At 46.9% G+C, this 17,320-nt stretch overlaps 1 protein-coding gene across 4 annotated transcripts in view; it reads left to right on the forward strand.

The window, feature by feature from the left end:
• The window catches only part of PKNOX1 (PBX/knotted 1 homeobox 1), a 394,584-nt gene that overhangs the window by 34,107 nt on the left and 343,157 nt on the right, over positions 1 to 17,320 (forward strand). The gene's annotated exons all lie outside the window — the stretch shown is intronic.

Genomic DNA, 17,320 nt, shown 5'->3' on the forward strand with positions numbered 1-17,320 from the left:
GCGTCTCATGATAGTACACACTCAGCGTCTCTGCTCTGACAGTCCCATATACAGCGTCTCATGATAGTACACACTCAGCGTCTCTGCTCTGACAGTCCCATATACTGCGTCTCATGATAGTACACACTCAGCATCTCTGCTCTGACAGTCCCATATACAGCGTCACATGATAGTACACACTCAGCATCTCTGCTCTGACAGTCCCATATATAGCGTCTCATGATAGTACACACTCAGCATCTCTGCTCTGACAGTCCCATATACAGCGTCTCATGATAGTACACACTCAGCATCTCTGCTCTGACAGTCCCATATACAGCGTCTCATGATAGTACACACTCAGCATCTCTGCTCTGACAGTCCCATATACAGCGTCTCATGATAGTACACACTCAGCATCTCTGCTCTGACAGTCCCATATACAGCGTCTCATGATAGTACACACTCAGCATCTCTGCTCTGACAGTCCCATATACAGCGTCTCATGATAGTACACACTCAGCATCTCTGCTCTGACAGTCCCATATACAGCGTCTCATGATAGTACACACTAAGCATCTTTGCTCTGACAGTCCCATATACAGCGTCTCATGATAGTACACACTCAGCATCTCTGCTCTGACAGTCCCATATACAGCGTCTCATGATAGTACACACTCAGCATCTCTGCTCTGACAGTCCCATATACAGCGTCACATGATAGTACACACTCAGCGCCTCTGCTCTGACAGTCCCATATACAGCGTCACATGATAGTACACACTCAGCGCCTCTGCTCTGACAGTCCCATATACAGCGTCTCATGATAGTACACACTCAGCGTCTCTGCTCTGACAGTCCCATATACAGCGTCTCATGATAGTACACACTCAGCGTCTCTGCTCTGACAGTCCCATATACAGCGTCACATGATATTACACACTCAGCATCTCTGCTCTGACAGTCCCATATACAGCGTCTCATGATAGTACACACTCAGCATCTCTGCTCTGACAGTCCCATATACAGCGTCTCATGATAGTACACACTCAGCGTCTCTGCTCTGACAGTCCCATATACAGCGTCTCATGATAGTACACACTCAGCGTCTCTGCTCTGACAGTCCCATATACAGCGTCTCATGATAGTACACACTCAGCATCTCTGCTCTGACAGTCCCATATACAGCGTCACATGATAGTACACACTCAGCATCTCTGCTCTGACAGTCCCATATACAGCGTCACATGATAATACACACTCAGCATCTCTGCTCTGACAGTCCCATATACAGCGTCTCATGATAGTACACACTCAGCATCTCTGCTCTGACAGTCCCATATACAGCGTCTCATGATAGTACACACTCAGCATCTCTGCTCTGACAGTCCCATATACAGCGTCACATGATAGTACACACTCAGCATCTCTGCTCTGACAGTCCCATATATAGCGTCTCATGATAGTACACACTCAGCATCTCTGCTCTGACAGTCCCATATATAGCGTCTCATGATAGTACACACTCAGCATCTCTGCTCTGACAGTCCCATATACAGCGTCTCATGATAGTACACACTCAGCATCTCTGCTCTGACAGTCCCATATACAGCGTCTCATGATAGTACACACTCAGCATCTCTGCTGACAGTCCCATATACAGCGTCTCATGATAGTACACACTCAGCATCTCTGCTCTGACAGTCCCATATACAGCGTCACATGATAGTACACACTCAGCATCTCTGCTCTGACAGTCCCATATACAGCGTCACATGATAGTACACACTCAGCATCTCTGCTCTGACAGTCCCATATACAGCGTCTCATGATAGTACACACTCAGCATCTCTGCTCTGACAGTCCCATATACAGCGTCTCATGATAGTACACACTCAGCATCTCTGCTCTGACAGTCCCATATACAGCGTCTCATGATAGTACACACTCAGCGTCTCTGCTCTGACAGTCCCATATACAGCGTCTCATGATAGTACACACTCAGCATCTCTGCTCTGACAGTCCCATATACAGCGTCACATGATAGTACACACTCAGCGTCTCTGCTTTGACAGTCCCATATACAGCGTCTCATGATAGTACACACTCAGCGTCTCTGCTCTGACAGTCCCATATACAGCGTCTCATGATAGTACACACTCAGCGTCTCTGCTCTGACAGTCCCATATACAGCGTCTCATGATAGTACACACTCAGCGTCTCTGCTCTGACAGTCCCATATACAGCGTCTCATGATAGTACACACTCAGCGTCTCTGCTCTGACAGTCCCATATACAGCGTCACATGATAGTACACACTCAGCATCTCTGCTCTGACAGTCCCATATATAGCGTCTCATGATAGTACACACTCAGCGTCTCTGCTCTGACAGTCCCATATACAGCGTCTCATGATAGTACACACTCAGCATCTCTGCTCTGACAGTCCCATATACAGCGTCTCATGATAGTACACACTCAGCATCTCTGCTCTGACAGTCCCATATACAGCGTCTCATGATAGTACACACTCAGCATCTCTGCTCTGACAGTCCCATATACAGCGTCTCATGATAGTACACACTCAGCATCTCTGCTCTGACAGTCCCATATACAGCGTCTCATGATAGTACACACTCAGCATCTCTGCTCTGACAGTCCCATATACAGCGTCTCATGATAGTACACACTCAGCATCTCTGCTCTGACAGTCCCATATACAGCGTCTCATGATAGTACACACTCAGCATCTCTGCTCTGACAGTCCCATATACAGCGTCTCATGATAGTACACACTCAGCATCTCTGCTCTGACAGTCCCATATACAGCGTCACATGATAGTACACACTCAGCGTCTCTGCTCTGACAGTCCCATATACAGCGTCTCATGATAGTACACACTCAGCATCTCTGCTCTGACAGTCCCATATACAGCGTCTCATGATAGTACACACTCAGCGTCTCTGCTCTGACAGTCCCATATACAGCGTCACATGATATTACACACTCAGCGTCTCTGCTCTGACAGTCCCATATACAGCGTCTCATGATAGTACACACTCAGCATCTCTGCTCTGACAGTCCCATATACAGCGTCTCATGATAGTACACACTCAGCGTCTCTGCTCTGACAGTCCCATATACAGCGTCTCATGATAGTACACACTCAGCGTCTCTGCTCTGACAGTCCCATGTACAGCGTCTCATGATAGTACACACTCTGCTTCTCTGCTCTGACAGTCCCATATACAGCGTCACATGATAGTACACACTCAGCATCTCTGCTCTGACAGTCCCATATACAGCGTCACATGATAATACACACTCAGCATCTCTGCTCTGACAGTCCCATATACAGCGTCTCATGATAGTACACACTCAGCATCTCTGCTCTGACAGTCCCATATACAGCGTCTCATGATAGTACACACTCAGCATCTCTGCTCTGACAGTCCCATATACAGCGTCTCATGATAGTACACACTCAGCATCTCTGCTCTGACAGTCCCATATACAGCGTCTCATGATAGTACACACTCAGCATCTCTGCTCTGACAGTCCCATATACAGCGTCTCATGATAGTACACACTCAGCATCTCTGCTCTGACAGTCCCATATACAGCGTCTCATGATAGTACACACTCAGCATCTCTGCTCTGACAGTCCCATATACAGCGTCTCATGATAGTACACACTCAGCGTCTCTGCTCTGACAGTCCCATATACAGCGTCTCATGATAGTACACACTCAGCATCTCTGCTCTGACAGTCCCATATACAGCGTCTCATGATAGTACACACTCAGCATCTCTGCTCTGACAGTCCCATATACAGCGTCTCATGATAGTACACACTCAGCATCTCTGCTGACAGTCCCATATACAGCGTCTCATGATAGTACACACTCAGCATCTCTGCTCTGACAGTCCCATATACAGCGTCACATGATAGTACACACTCAGCATCTCTGCTCTGACAGTCCCATATACAGCGTCACATGATAGTACACACTCAGCATCTCTGCTCTGACAGTCCCATATACAGCGTCTCATGATAGTACACACTCAGCGTCTCTGCTCTGACAATCCCATATACAGCGTCTCATGATAGTACACACTCAGCGTCTCTGCTCTGACAGTCCCATATACAGCGTCACATGATAGTACACACTCAGCATCTCTGCTTTGACAGTCCCATATACAGCGTCTCATGATAGTACACACTCAGCGTCTCTGCTCTGACAGTCCCATATACAGCGTCTCATGATAGTACACACTCAGCGTCTCTGCTCTGACAGTCCCATATACAGCGTCTCATGATAGTACACACTCAGCGTCTCTGCTCTGACAGTCCCATATACAGCGTCTCATGATAGTACACACTCAGCGTCTCTGCTCTGACAGTCCCATATACAGCGTCACATGATAGTACACACTCAGCATCTCTGCTCTGACAGTCCCATATACAGCGTCTCATGATAGTACACACTCAGCATCTCTGCTCTGACAGTCCCATATACAGCGTCACATGATAGTACACACTCAGCATCTCTGCTCTGACAGTCCCATATACAGCGTCTCATGATAGTACACACTCAGCATCTCTGCTCTGACAGTCCCATATACAGCGTCTCATGATAGTACACACTCAGCATCTCTGCTCTGACAGTCCCATATACAGCGTCACATGATAGTACACACTCAGCATCTCTGCTCTGACAGTCCCATATACAGCGTCTCATGATAGTACACACTCAGCATCTCTGCTCTGACAGTCCCATATACAGCGTCTCATGATAGTACACACTCAGCATCTCTGCTCTGACAGTCCCATATACAGCGTCACATGATAGTACACACTCAGCATCTCTGCTCTGACAGTCCCATATACAGCGTCTCATGATAGTACACACTCAGCATCTCTGCTCTGACAGTCCCATATACAGCGTCTCATGATAGTACACACTCAGCATCTCTGCTCTGACAGTCCCATATACAGCGTCTCATGATAGTACACACTCAGCATCTCTGCTCTGACAGTCCCATATACAGCGTCTCATGATAGTACACACTCAGCATCTCTGCTCTGACAGTCCCATATACAGCGTCTCACTCACTCTGTCACATGATAGTACACACTCAGCGTCTCTGCTCTGACAGTCCCATATACAGCGTCTCACTCACTCTGTCACATGATAGTACACACTCAGCATCTCTGCTCTGACAGTCCCATATACAGCGTCTCATGATAGTACACACTCAGCATCTCTGCTCTGACAGTCCCATATACAGCGTCACATGATAGTACACACTCAGCATCTCTGCTCTGACAGTCCCATATACAGCGTCTCATGATAGTACACACTCAGCATCTCTGCTCTGACAGTCCCATATACAGCGTCTCATGATAGTACACACTCAGCATCTCTGCTCTGACAGTCCCATATACAGCGTCTCATGATAGTACACACTCAGCATCTCTGCTCTGACAGTCCCATATACAGCGTCACATGATAGTACACACTCAGCATCTCTGCTCTGACAGTCCCATATACAGCGTCTCACTTACTCTGTCACATGATAGTACACACTCAGCATCTCTGCTCTGACAGTCCCATATACAGCGTCTCACTCACTCTGTCACATGATAGTACACACTCAGCATCTCTGCTCTGACAGTCCCATATACAGCGTCTCATGATAGTACACACTCAGCATCTCTGCTCTGACAGTCCCATATACAGCGTCACATGATGGTACACACTCAGCATCTCTGCTCTGACAGTCCCATATACAGCGTCACATGATAGTACACACTCAGCATCTCTGCTCTGACAGTCCCATATACAGCGTCACATGATAGTACACACTCAGCGTCTCTGCTCTGACAGTCCCATATACAGCGTCTCATGATAGTACACACTCAGCATCTCTGCTCTGACAGTCCCATATACAGCGTCTCATGATAGTACACACTCAGCATCTCTGCTCTGACAGTCCCATATACAGCGTCACATGATAGTACACACTCAGCATCTCTGCTCTGACAGTCCCATATACAGCGTCACATGATAATACACACTCAGCATCTCTGCTCTGACAGTCCCATATACAGCGTCTCATGATAGTACACACACAGCATCTCTGCTCTGACAGTCCCATATACAGTGTCTCATGATAGTACACACTCAGCGTCTCTGCTCTGACAGTCCCATATACAGCGTCTCATGATAGTACACACTCAGCATCTCTGCTCTGACAGTCCCATATACAGCGTCACATGATAGTACACACTCAGCATCTCTGCTCTGACAGTCCCATATACAGCGTCTCATGATAGTACACACTCAGCATCTCTGCTCTGACAGTCCCATATACAGCGTCTCACTCACTCTGTCACATGATAGTACACACTCAGCGTCTCTGCTCTGACAGTCCCATATACAGCGTCTCACTCACTCTATCACATGATAGTACACACTCAGCATCTCTGCTCTGACAGTCCCATATACAGCGTCTCATGATAGTACACACTCAGCATCTCTGCTCTGACAGTCCCATATACAGCGTCACATGATAGTACACACTCAGCATCTCTGCTCTGACAGTCCCATATACAGCGTCTCATGATAGTACACACTCAGCATCTCTGCTCTGACAGTCCCATATACAGCGTCTCATGATAGTACACACTCAGCATCTCTGCTCTGACAGTCCCATATACAGCGTCTCATGATAGTACACACTCAGCATCTCTGCTCTGACAGTCCCATATACAGCGTCACATGATAGTACACACTCAGCATCTCTGCTCTGACAGTCCCATATACAGCGTCTCACTTACTCTGTCACATGATAGTACACACTCAGCATCTCTGCTCTGACAGTCCCATATACAGCGTCTCACTCACTCTGTCACATGATAGTACACACTCAGCATCTCTGCTCTGACAGTCCCATATACAGCGTCTCATGATAGTACACACTCAGCATCTCTGCTCTGACAGTCCCATATACAGCGTCTCATGATAGTACACACTCAGCATCTCTGCTCTGACAGTCCCATATACAGCGTCTCATGATAGTACACACTCAGCATCTCTGCTCTGACAGTCCCATATACAGCGTCACATGATAGTACACACTCAGCATCTCTGCTCTGACAGTCCCATATACAGCGTCACATGATAGTACACACTCAGCATCTCTGCTCTGACAGTCCCATATACAGCGTCTCATGATAGTACACACTCAGCATCTCTGCTCTGACAGTCCCATATACAGCGTCTCATGATAGTACACACTCAGCATCTCTGCTCTGACAGTCCCATATACAGCGTCTCATGATAGTACACACTCAGCGTCTCTGCTCTGACAATCCCATATACAGCGTCTCATGATAGTACACACTCAGCATCTCTGCTCTGACAGTCCCATATACAGCGTCACATGATAGTACACACTCAGCATCTCTGCTTTGACAGTCCCATATACAGCGTCTCATGATAGTACACACTCAGCGTCTCTGCTCTGACAGTCCCATATACAGCGTCTCATGATAGTACACACTCAGCGTCTCTGCTCTGACAGTCCCATATACAGCGTCTCATGATAGTACACACTCAGCGTCTCTGCTCTGACAGTCCCATATACAGCGTCTCATGATAGTACACACTCAGCATCTCTGCTCTGACAGTCCCATATACAGCGTCTCATGATAGTACACACTCAGCGTCTCTGCTCTGACAGTCCCATATACAGCGTCTCATGATAGTACACACTCAGCATCTCTGCTCTGACAGTCCCATATACAGCGTCACATGATAGTACACACTCAGCATCTCTGCTCTGACAGTCCCATATACAGCGTCTCATGATAGTACACACTCAGCATCTCTGCTCTGACAGTCCCATATACAGCGTCACATGATAGTACACACTCAGCATCTCTGCTCTGACAGTCCCATATACAGCGTCTCATGATAGTACACACTCAGCATCTCTGCTCTGACAGTCCCATATGCAGTGTCTCATGATAGTACACACTCAGCATCTCTGCTCTGACAGTCCCATATACAGCGTCACATGATAGTACACACTCAGCATCTCTGCTCTGACAGTCCCATATACAGCGTCTCATGATAGTACACACTCAGCATCTCTGCTCTGACAGTCCCATATACAGCGTCTCATGATAGTACACACTCAGCATCTCTGCTCTGACAGTCCCATATACAGCGTCACATGATAGTACACACTCAGCATCTCTGCTCTGACAGTCCCATATACAGCGTCTCATGATAGTACACACTCAGCATCTCTGCTCTGACAGTCCCATATACAGCGTCTCATGATAGTACACACTCAGCATCTCTGCTCTGACAGTCCCATATACAGCGTCTCATGATAGTACACACTCAGCATCTCTGCTCTGACAGTCCCATATACAGCGTCTCATGATAGTACACACTCAGCATCTCTGCTCTGACAGTCCCATATACAGCGTCACATGATAGTACACACTCAGCATCTCTGCTCTGACAGTCCCATATACAGCGTCTCATGATAGTACACACTCAGCATCTCTGCTCTGACAGTCCCATATACAGCGTCTCATGATAGTACACACTCAGCATCTCTGCTCTGACAGTCCCATATACAGCGTCTCATGATAGTACACACTCAGCATCTCTGCTCTGACAGTCCCATATACAGCGTCTCATGATAGTACACACTCAGCATCTCTGCTCTGACAGTCCCATATACAGCGTCTCACTCACTCTGTCACATGATAGTACACACTCAGCGTCTCTGCTCTGACAGTCCCATATACAGCGTCTCACTCACTCTGTCACATGATAGTACACACTCAGCATCTCTGCTCTGACAGTCCCATATACAGCGTCTCATGATAGTACACACTCAGCATCTCTGCTCTGACAGTCCCATATACAGCGTCACATGATAGTACACACTCAGCATCTCTGCTCTGACAGTCCCATATACAGCGTCTCATGATAGTACACACTCAGCATCTCTGCTCTGACAGTCCCATATACAGCGTCTCATGATAGTACACACTCAGCATCTCTGCTCTGACAGTCCCATATACAGCGTCTCATGATAGTACACACTCAGCATCTCTGCTCTGACAGTCCCATATACAGCGTCACATGATAGTACACACTCAGCATCTCTGCTCTGACAGTCCCATATACAGCGTCTCATGATAGTACACACTCAGCATCTCTGCTCTGACAGTCCCATATACAGCGTCTCATGATAGTACACACTCAGCATCTCTGCTCTGACAGTCCCATATACAGCGTCTCATGATAGTACACACTCAGCATCTCTGCTCTGACAGTCCCATATACAGCGTCACATGATAGTACACACTCAGCATCTCTGCTCTGACAGTCCCATATACAGCGTCTCACTTACTCTGTCACATGATAGTACACACTCAGCATCTCTGCTCTGACAGTCCCATATACAGCGTCTCACTCACTCTGTCACATGATAGTACACACTCAGCATCTCTGCTCTGACAGTCCCATATACAGCGTCTCATGATAGTACACACTCAGCATCTCTGCTCTGACAGTCCCATATACAGCGTCTCATGATAGTACACACTCAGCATCTCTGCTCTGACAGTCCCATATACAGCGTCTCATGATAGTACACACTCAGCATCTCTGCTCTGACAGTCCCATATACAGCGTCACATGATAGTACACACTCAGCATCTCTGCTCTGACAGTCCCATATACAGCGTCACATGATAGTACACACTCAGCATCTCTGCTCTGACAGTCCCATATACAGCGTCACATGATAATACACACTCAGCATCTCTGCTCTGACAGTCCCATATACAGCGTCTCATGATAGTACACACACAGCATCTCTGCTCTGACAGTCCCATATACAGCGTCTCATGATAGTACACACTCAGCATCTCTGCTCTGACAGTCCCATATACAGCGTCTCATGATAGTACACACTCAGCGTCTCTGCTCTGACAGTCCCATATACAGCGCCACATGATAGTACACACTCAGCATCTCTGCTCTGACAGTCCCATATACAGCGTCACATGATAGTACACACTCAGCATCTCTGCTCTGACAGTCCCATATACAGCGTCTCATGATAGTACACACTCAGCATCTCTGCTCTGACAGTCCCATATACAGCGTCACATGATAGTAAACACTCAGCATCTCTGCTCTGACAGTCCCATATACAGCGTCACATGATAGTACACACTCAGCATCTCTGCTCTGACAGTCCCATATACAGCGTCTCATGATAGTACACACTCAGCATCTCTGCTCTGACAGTCCCATATACAGCGTCTCATGATAGTACACACTCAGCATCTCTGCTCTGACAGTCCCATATACAGCGTCTCATGATAGTACACACTCAGCATCTCTGCTCTGACAGTCCCATATACAGCGTCTCATGATAGTACACACTCAGCGTCTCTGCTCTGACAGTCCCATATACAGCGTCTCATGATAGTACACACTCAGCGTCTCTGCTCTGACAGTCCCATATACAGCGTCTCACTCACTCTGTCACATGATAGTACACACTCAGCATCTCTGCTCTGACAGTCCCATATACAGCGTCTCACTCACTCTGTCACATGATAGTACACACTCAGCGTCTCTGCTCTGACAGTCCCATATACAGCGTCTCACTCACTCTGTCACATGATAGTACACACTCAGCATCTCTGCTCTGACAGTCCCATATACAGCGTCTCACTCACTCTGTCACATGATAGTACACACTCAGCATCTCTGCTCTGACAGTCCCATATACAGCGTCTCATGATAGTACACACTCAGCATCTCTGCTCTGACAGTCCCATATACAGCGTCTCATGATAGTACACACTCAGCATCTCTGCTCTGACAGTCCCATATACAGCGTCTCATGATAGTACACACTCAGCATCTCTGCTCTGACAGTCCCATATACAGCGTCTCATGATAGTACACACTCAGCATCTCTGCTCTGACAGTCCCATATACAGCGTCTCATGATAGTACACACTCAGCATCTCTGCTCTGACAGTCCCATATACAGCGTCTCATGATAGTACACACTCAGCATCTCTGCTCTGACAGTCCCATATACAGCGTCTCATGATAGTACACACTCAGCATCTCTGCTCTGACAGTCCCATATACAGCGTCTCATGATAGTACACACTCAGCATCTCTGCTCTGACAGTCCCATATACAGCGTCTCATGATAGTACACACTCAGCATCTCTGCTCTGACAGTCCCATATACAGCGTCTCATGATAGTACACACTCAGCATCTCTGCTCTGACAGTCCCATATACAGCGTCTCACTCACTCTGTCACATGATAGTACACACTCAGCATCTCTGCTCTGACAGTCCCATATACAGCGTCTCATGATAGTACACACTCAGCATCTCTGCTCTGACAGTCCCATATACAGCGTCTCACTCACTCTGTCACATGATAGCACACACTCAGCGTCTCTTCTCTGACAGTTCCATATACAGCGTCTCACTCACTCTGTCACGTGATAGTACACACTCAGCGTCTCTGCTCTGACAGTCCCATATACAGCGTCTCACTCACTCTGTCACATGATAGTACACACTCCGCATCTCTGCTCTGACAGTCCCATATACAGCGTCACATGATAGTACACACTCAGCATCTCTGCTCTGACAGTCCCATATACAGCGTCTCATGATAGTACACACTCAGCATCTCTGCTCTGACAGTCCCATATACAGCGTCTCATGATAGTACACACTCAGCATCTCTGCTCTGACAGTCCCATATACAGCGTCTCATGATAGTACACACTCAGCATCTCTGCTCTGACAGTCCCATATACAGCGTCTCATGATAGTACTCACTCAGCATCTCTGCTCTGACAGTCCCATATACAGCGTCTCATGATAGTACACACTCAGCATCTCTGCTCTGACAGTCCCATATACAGCGTCTCATGATAGTACACACTCAGCATCTCTGCTCTGACAGTCCCATATACAGCGTCTCATGATAGTACACACTCAGCATCTCTGCTCTGACAGTCCCATATACAGCGTCTCATGATAGTACACACTCAGCATCTCTGCTCTGACAGTCCCATATACAGCGTCTCATGATAGTACACACTCAGCGTCTCTGCTCTGACAGTCCCATATACAGCGTCTCATGATAGTACACACTCAGCATCTCTGCTCTGACAGTCCCATATACAGCGTCTCATGATAGTACACACTCAGCATCTCTGCTCTGACAGTCCCATATACAGCGTCACATGATAGTACACACTCAGCATCTCTGCTCTGACAGTCCCATATACAGCGTCTCATGATAGTACACACTCAGCATCTCTGCTCTGACAGTCCCATATACAGCGTCTCATGATAGTACACACTCAGCATCTCTGCTCTGACAGTCCCATATACAGCGTCTCATGATAGTACACACTCAGCATCTCTGCTCTGACAGTCCCATATACAGCGTCTCATGATAGTACACACTCAGCATCTCTGCTCTGACAGTCCCATATACAGCGTCTCATGATAGTACACACTCAGCATCTCTGCTCTGACAGTCCCATATACAGCGTCACATGATAGTACACACTCAGCATCTCTGCTCTGACAGTCCCATATACAGCGTCTCATGATAGTACACACTCAGCATCTCTGCTCTGACAGTCCCATATACAGCGTCTCACTCACTCTGTCACATGATAGTACACACTCAGCATCTCTGCTCTGACAGTCCCATATACAGCGTCTCACTCACTCTGTCACATGATAGTACACACTCAGCGTCTCTGCTCTGACAGTCCCATATACAGCGTCTCACTCACTCTGTCACATGATAGTACACACTCAGCGTCTCTATAATAATGACAGTATACAGGTACACCACTGATTCTCCGGCAACCGATGATCTGGAACCTCTTTTAATACGAAAAATTTTCTGCGCATGGGCGTAACACGCATTACGTGCAATTGTCAGTGGGTACAGCTTCCGCAGAGACTGCAGGTGGCACAGCAAGCATCGGTGGGGCTGTAATGGCTCCGCAGACCGTTCTAGTGACAGTAGTGCTGCTCCAAGAACAGTGGTGCTACAGGTATAAAGCGTAAACACAAGTCTATATCGGTGCAGGGAAAAGTTGAGATATTACGAAAACTGACTGTGTGATACATACGGTCTCGGCACCTCAGCAGTGTATGACATAAAAAAACACAGGGAGAGAATATTACAGTTCTTTGCAGAAAGTGAATCTAAGAAGCAAATGAGCGTTAGGAAAGCTATGATATCTGGTAAAGCACTGAGCTTGATCCAGTGTTGTTGGAATGGTTTCGACCACGTCGGAGTGATGGTGTAGACCTGTCAGGCATCATGGTACAGGAACATCATAAAGCACTACAACTGGACTGTGAGTGTGATTACAGTGAAGCATGGCTGCGTAGCTTTAAGACACGTCATGGAATTTCACTGCGTAAAGTGTGTGGTGAAAAACGCTCTGCAAACCATGAAGCAGCTGATGAGTACGTGGGTGAGCTGACGAAACCTCACCCCCCAGCAAGTTTATAATGCCGATGAAACCGCACTGTATTGGCAATGAACCCCTAGGAAAACTTTATCAGTGGAGGATGAAGAAGCCCCCACAGGGTTTAATCAATCTATCAATCTAAGGACAGCGTTAGGACTTTCACACACTCAGGTTTTGTCCGGACTGCAAAAAGACAGACTAAAGTCATCTTTTTTTTACCAGCTGGCAAAGCCTTCCACACACAACGGCTTTCAGCTATCCTTTCTGCTGTGCGCATGTGCAGCATAAAACAGCCGTTGTGTGTGAAAGCTTCCATTCACATGCAGTCTACACTGCCTACAAGGACGGCTGCCGGACTATTCAGTGGATATATCCGGCTGCAAACCAGTCGCTGGGCCGGGGCCGTGTTGTGTGAAAGCCCCCAATGGCAACAATACTTCATTAAAAAACAAACACGGGAAAAAACCCAGACATACCTGTGTGTGTGAAACAGCCCTTACTGTCCTAGGTAGCTCCAATGCTGCCGGAACTCACTGATGTAAGCCGCTAGTGATAGGACAAAGTAAATGCCCTGGGGCTTTAAAAGGTGTTAAAGTAAGTCCTGTAATTTATCGTGCAAATAAAAATGGCTTTATTACCACCGAGTTATTGCTAGAGTAGTTTGAAAAGTATTTTTCTCATACGTCCTAAAGGATGCTGGGGATGCTTCAAGAACCATGGGGTATAGACGGGATCCGCAGGAGACATGGGCACACTATAAGACTTTGAATGGGTGTGAACTGGCTCCTCCCCCTATGCCCCTCCTCCAGACTCCAGTTAGATTCTGTGCCCAGCGAGACTGGAGGCACACTGAGGAGCTCTCCTGAGTTTCTCAGAAAAAGACTTTATTTAGTTTTGTTATTTTCAGGGAGCCCTGCTGGCTCCTGGCTCCCTGCATCGTGGGACTGAGGGGAGAGAAGCAGCCCTACTTTTTTTTTTTAATTGTGTAATTTTTATTGGAAATTTTAAAAGTTACACCCAGACATTAAAGAGGCATATGAATTGTAAGGCAAACATGAGGAATAATACAGGAGGGCACAAACAGTGTATAAATGACAAAATAAAGATTAGCCACCAAGCCATCGGACATGAGAAATGGAACAATAGCAGGATATACTAAAAACAATGACATACAGAATACTCCAAATCAAATACTGATAACTTAATCGCCACCCAAAGGCGCCATCCGGGTGTACACATGAGAGAACCAGATTTATAATGGGGCACAGGTGACATACCATAAATAAAAATATAAATAACTCACATCCATCAGAATATCAAAACAAAAAGCCTCACATTCCCCCCCCCCACCCCATATACCCTAACCTACAAACAAAACAAATACACAAAATAAAATAAAGACACCCAAAGCAAACCTCCTAAGAACCCCCCCCACCCTGTATAACCTAACCCCAACCTAGGCATACCTGGATCCCCATAAGAACCCCATCCCTAACTACACTACACCTAAATGCCTAACATCCCCCCAACCCCATAACACAGGATAAGTATACCGTATAATTGACAGGGGCAGCTAAAATAAATGGCCATAAACTAAGTGGAGCAGGTTATACCCGCAGAATAGTAAAGTAGTATGCAAATACTGAGGTAGCTGAGCTTAAAGACAGAATATAAATATAAATGGCTGTGGAACTAAAACAAGCGACCACAGACTAATAAGGGCAAGCTTCTCCGACAAAATGGTAAAAAGTGCACACGTTCTTAGATACAAGGAGCTGGAAAACAGACATAATATCGATGTAACATTAAATAAATGGCCATACACCAGTTAGAACAGGATTCTCTCGGAAAGTAAGTGTTGCACGCATATATTTAGCTATACTGAGCACGAGGATAGCAGAACAACATAACTGTAGCTGCAGGATAAACACACAATATACTGTAAATGAGAGGGGCAATTAAATTAAAGACCATAAACTAAATAGAGCAGGTTATACCCATAGAATAGTAACGTATTATGCAAATACCAAGATAACTGAGTGTAAAGAACAGACATAATATTAATAGAAGTGGCTGCGGCATTAAAATAAATGACCACAACCTATATATGGGAAGTTGCTCCTGCAAAATAGTGAATAATGCACATACAGTAGGTTTAGATACACTGAGCCGGAAAACAGACGGATATCTATATAAGTGACAATAACACTAAATAAATGGCCTTAAACATTAGAGCAGAATTCTCCTGGAAAATAATTAGTTGTATGCAAATAATTATTTAGAATGAGCAGAAGAATAGCTGTATAACACAACTGGAGCTATGAAATGATGTACAAACAATATGAAATTACGCAGTGGCTAACGAGAATCAGTATACAGAACAGAGCACAGAGAATCAGTATACAGAACAGAGCACAGTCAGGGTCTCAGCAGCCAGTGAAACGGTTCCCAGTCCCAAGGTGAGCAAAATCAGTCCGGAGGATGAGTCCACCCTGGAACAAAGTAATCCAGCCAAATTACAGTCCCTCGAGAGTGGGCAGAAGGATAAACTGGGCCATCAGCCGTCACACACAGCTGTGTCAAAATAAACGTATAGGGACAAGTGGCAGCTGAAGAAAACCGGATTAGGGACAAAGACCTCCATCCACGGGTTACACCGAACCACTGTTCCAAATAAATATTAGAGCGGAAAGCCATTCCCTCTTGCGGACTGCCAGCAAACTGGAGGATGTTACGTCGCCATTCTCCCTCTTCATCGGATAAGTGACTCTGTGTGACTGCAGACTGAATCTTCACGCGGGACCATGGAATCACCACTAAAGAAACAGAGACCGCTGGAGGATCCACACGCGCCATCACCAGCCTTAGTTCACGGTGAATATGCGTAAGGTCATCCCTCAGCTCCTCCAGTCTATTAGTAATTCGTTGCTCGGAAGAACCCGCAGCGGTAAGCACCTGCTGTAGTGTAATAGTAAGTGGTGCAGATAAAGTCTCACTAAGGGGCCCTGCGAGCTGCTGCACTGAATCAGGATAAAAGCACATAGAAGCAAAGCCATCCTGCTCACCAGCTACACATGTGGTAGATTTCACACATCATGACACAACTGGAGACAGGGCACAGAAATCCACAGGATACTGCCACCAAAACCTCTGCAGAGCACACTGGCCCCAGCAGCTAAGCGAGGACAGAGCTGCAGCAGAAGCACCAGCCACACTGAGAGCAGAGTCTGCCTCAGGATCCAGTCACAGACTTCACCAGCCACACTGACAGCAGAGTCTACCTCAGGATCCAGTCACAGACTTCACCAGCCACACTGACAGCAGAGTCTACCTCAGGATCCAGTCACAGACTTCACCAGCCACACTGACAGCAGAGTCTACCTCAGGATCCAGTCACAGACTTCACCAGCCACACTGACAGCAGAGTCTACCTCAGGATCCAGTCACAGACTTCACCAGCCACACTGACAGCAGAGTCTACCTCAGGATCCAGTCACAGACTTCACCAGCCACACTGACAGCAGAGTCTACCTCAGGATCCAGTCACAGACTTCACCAGCCACACTGACAGCAGAGTCTACCTCAGGATCCAGTCACAGACTTCACCAGCCACACTGAGAGCAGAGTCTGCCTCAGGATCCAGTCACAGACTTCACCAGCCACACTGACAGCAGAGTCTACCTCAGGATCCAGTCACAGACTTCACCAGCCACACTGAGAGCAGAGTCTGCCTCAGGATCCAGTCACAG

This window comes from Pseudophryne corroboree, chromosome 2 (genome assembly GCF_028390025.1).
Source record: "Pseudophryne corroboree isolate aPseCor3 chromosome 2, aPseCor3.hap2, whole genome shotgun sequence".
Lineage (NCBI taxonomy): Eukaryota > Metazoa > Chordata > Amphibia > Anura > Myobatrachidae > Pseudophryne > Pseudophryne corroboree.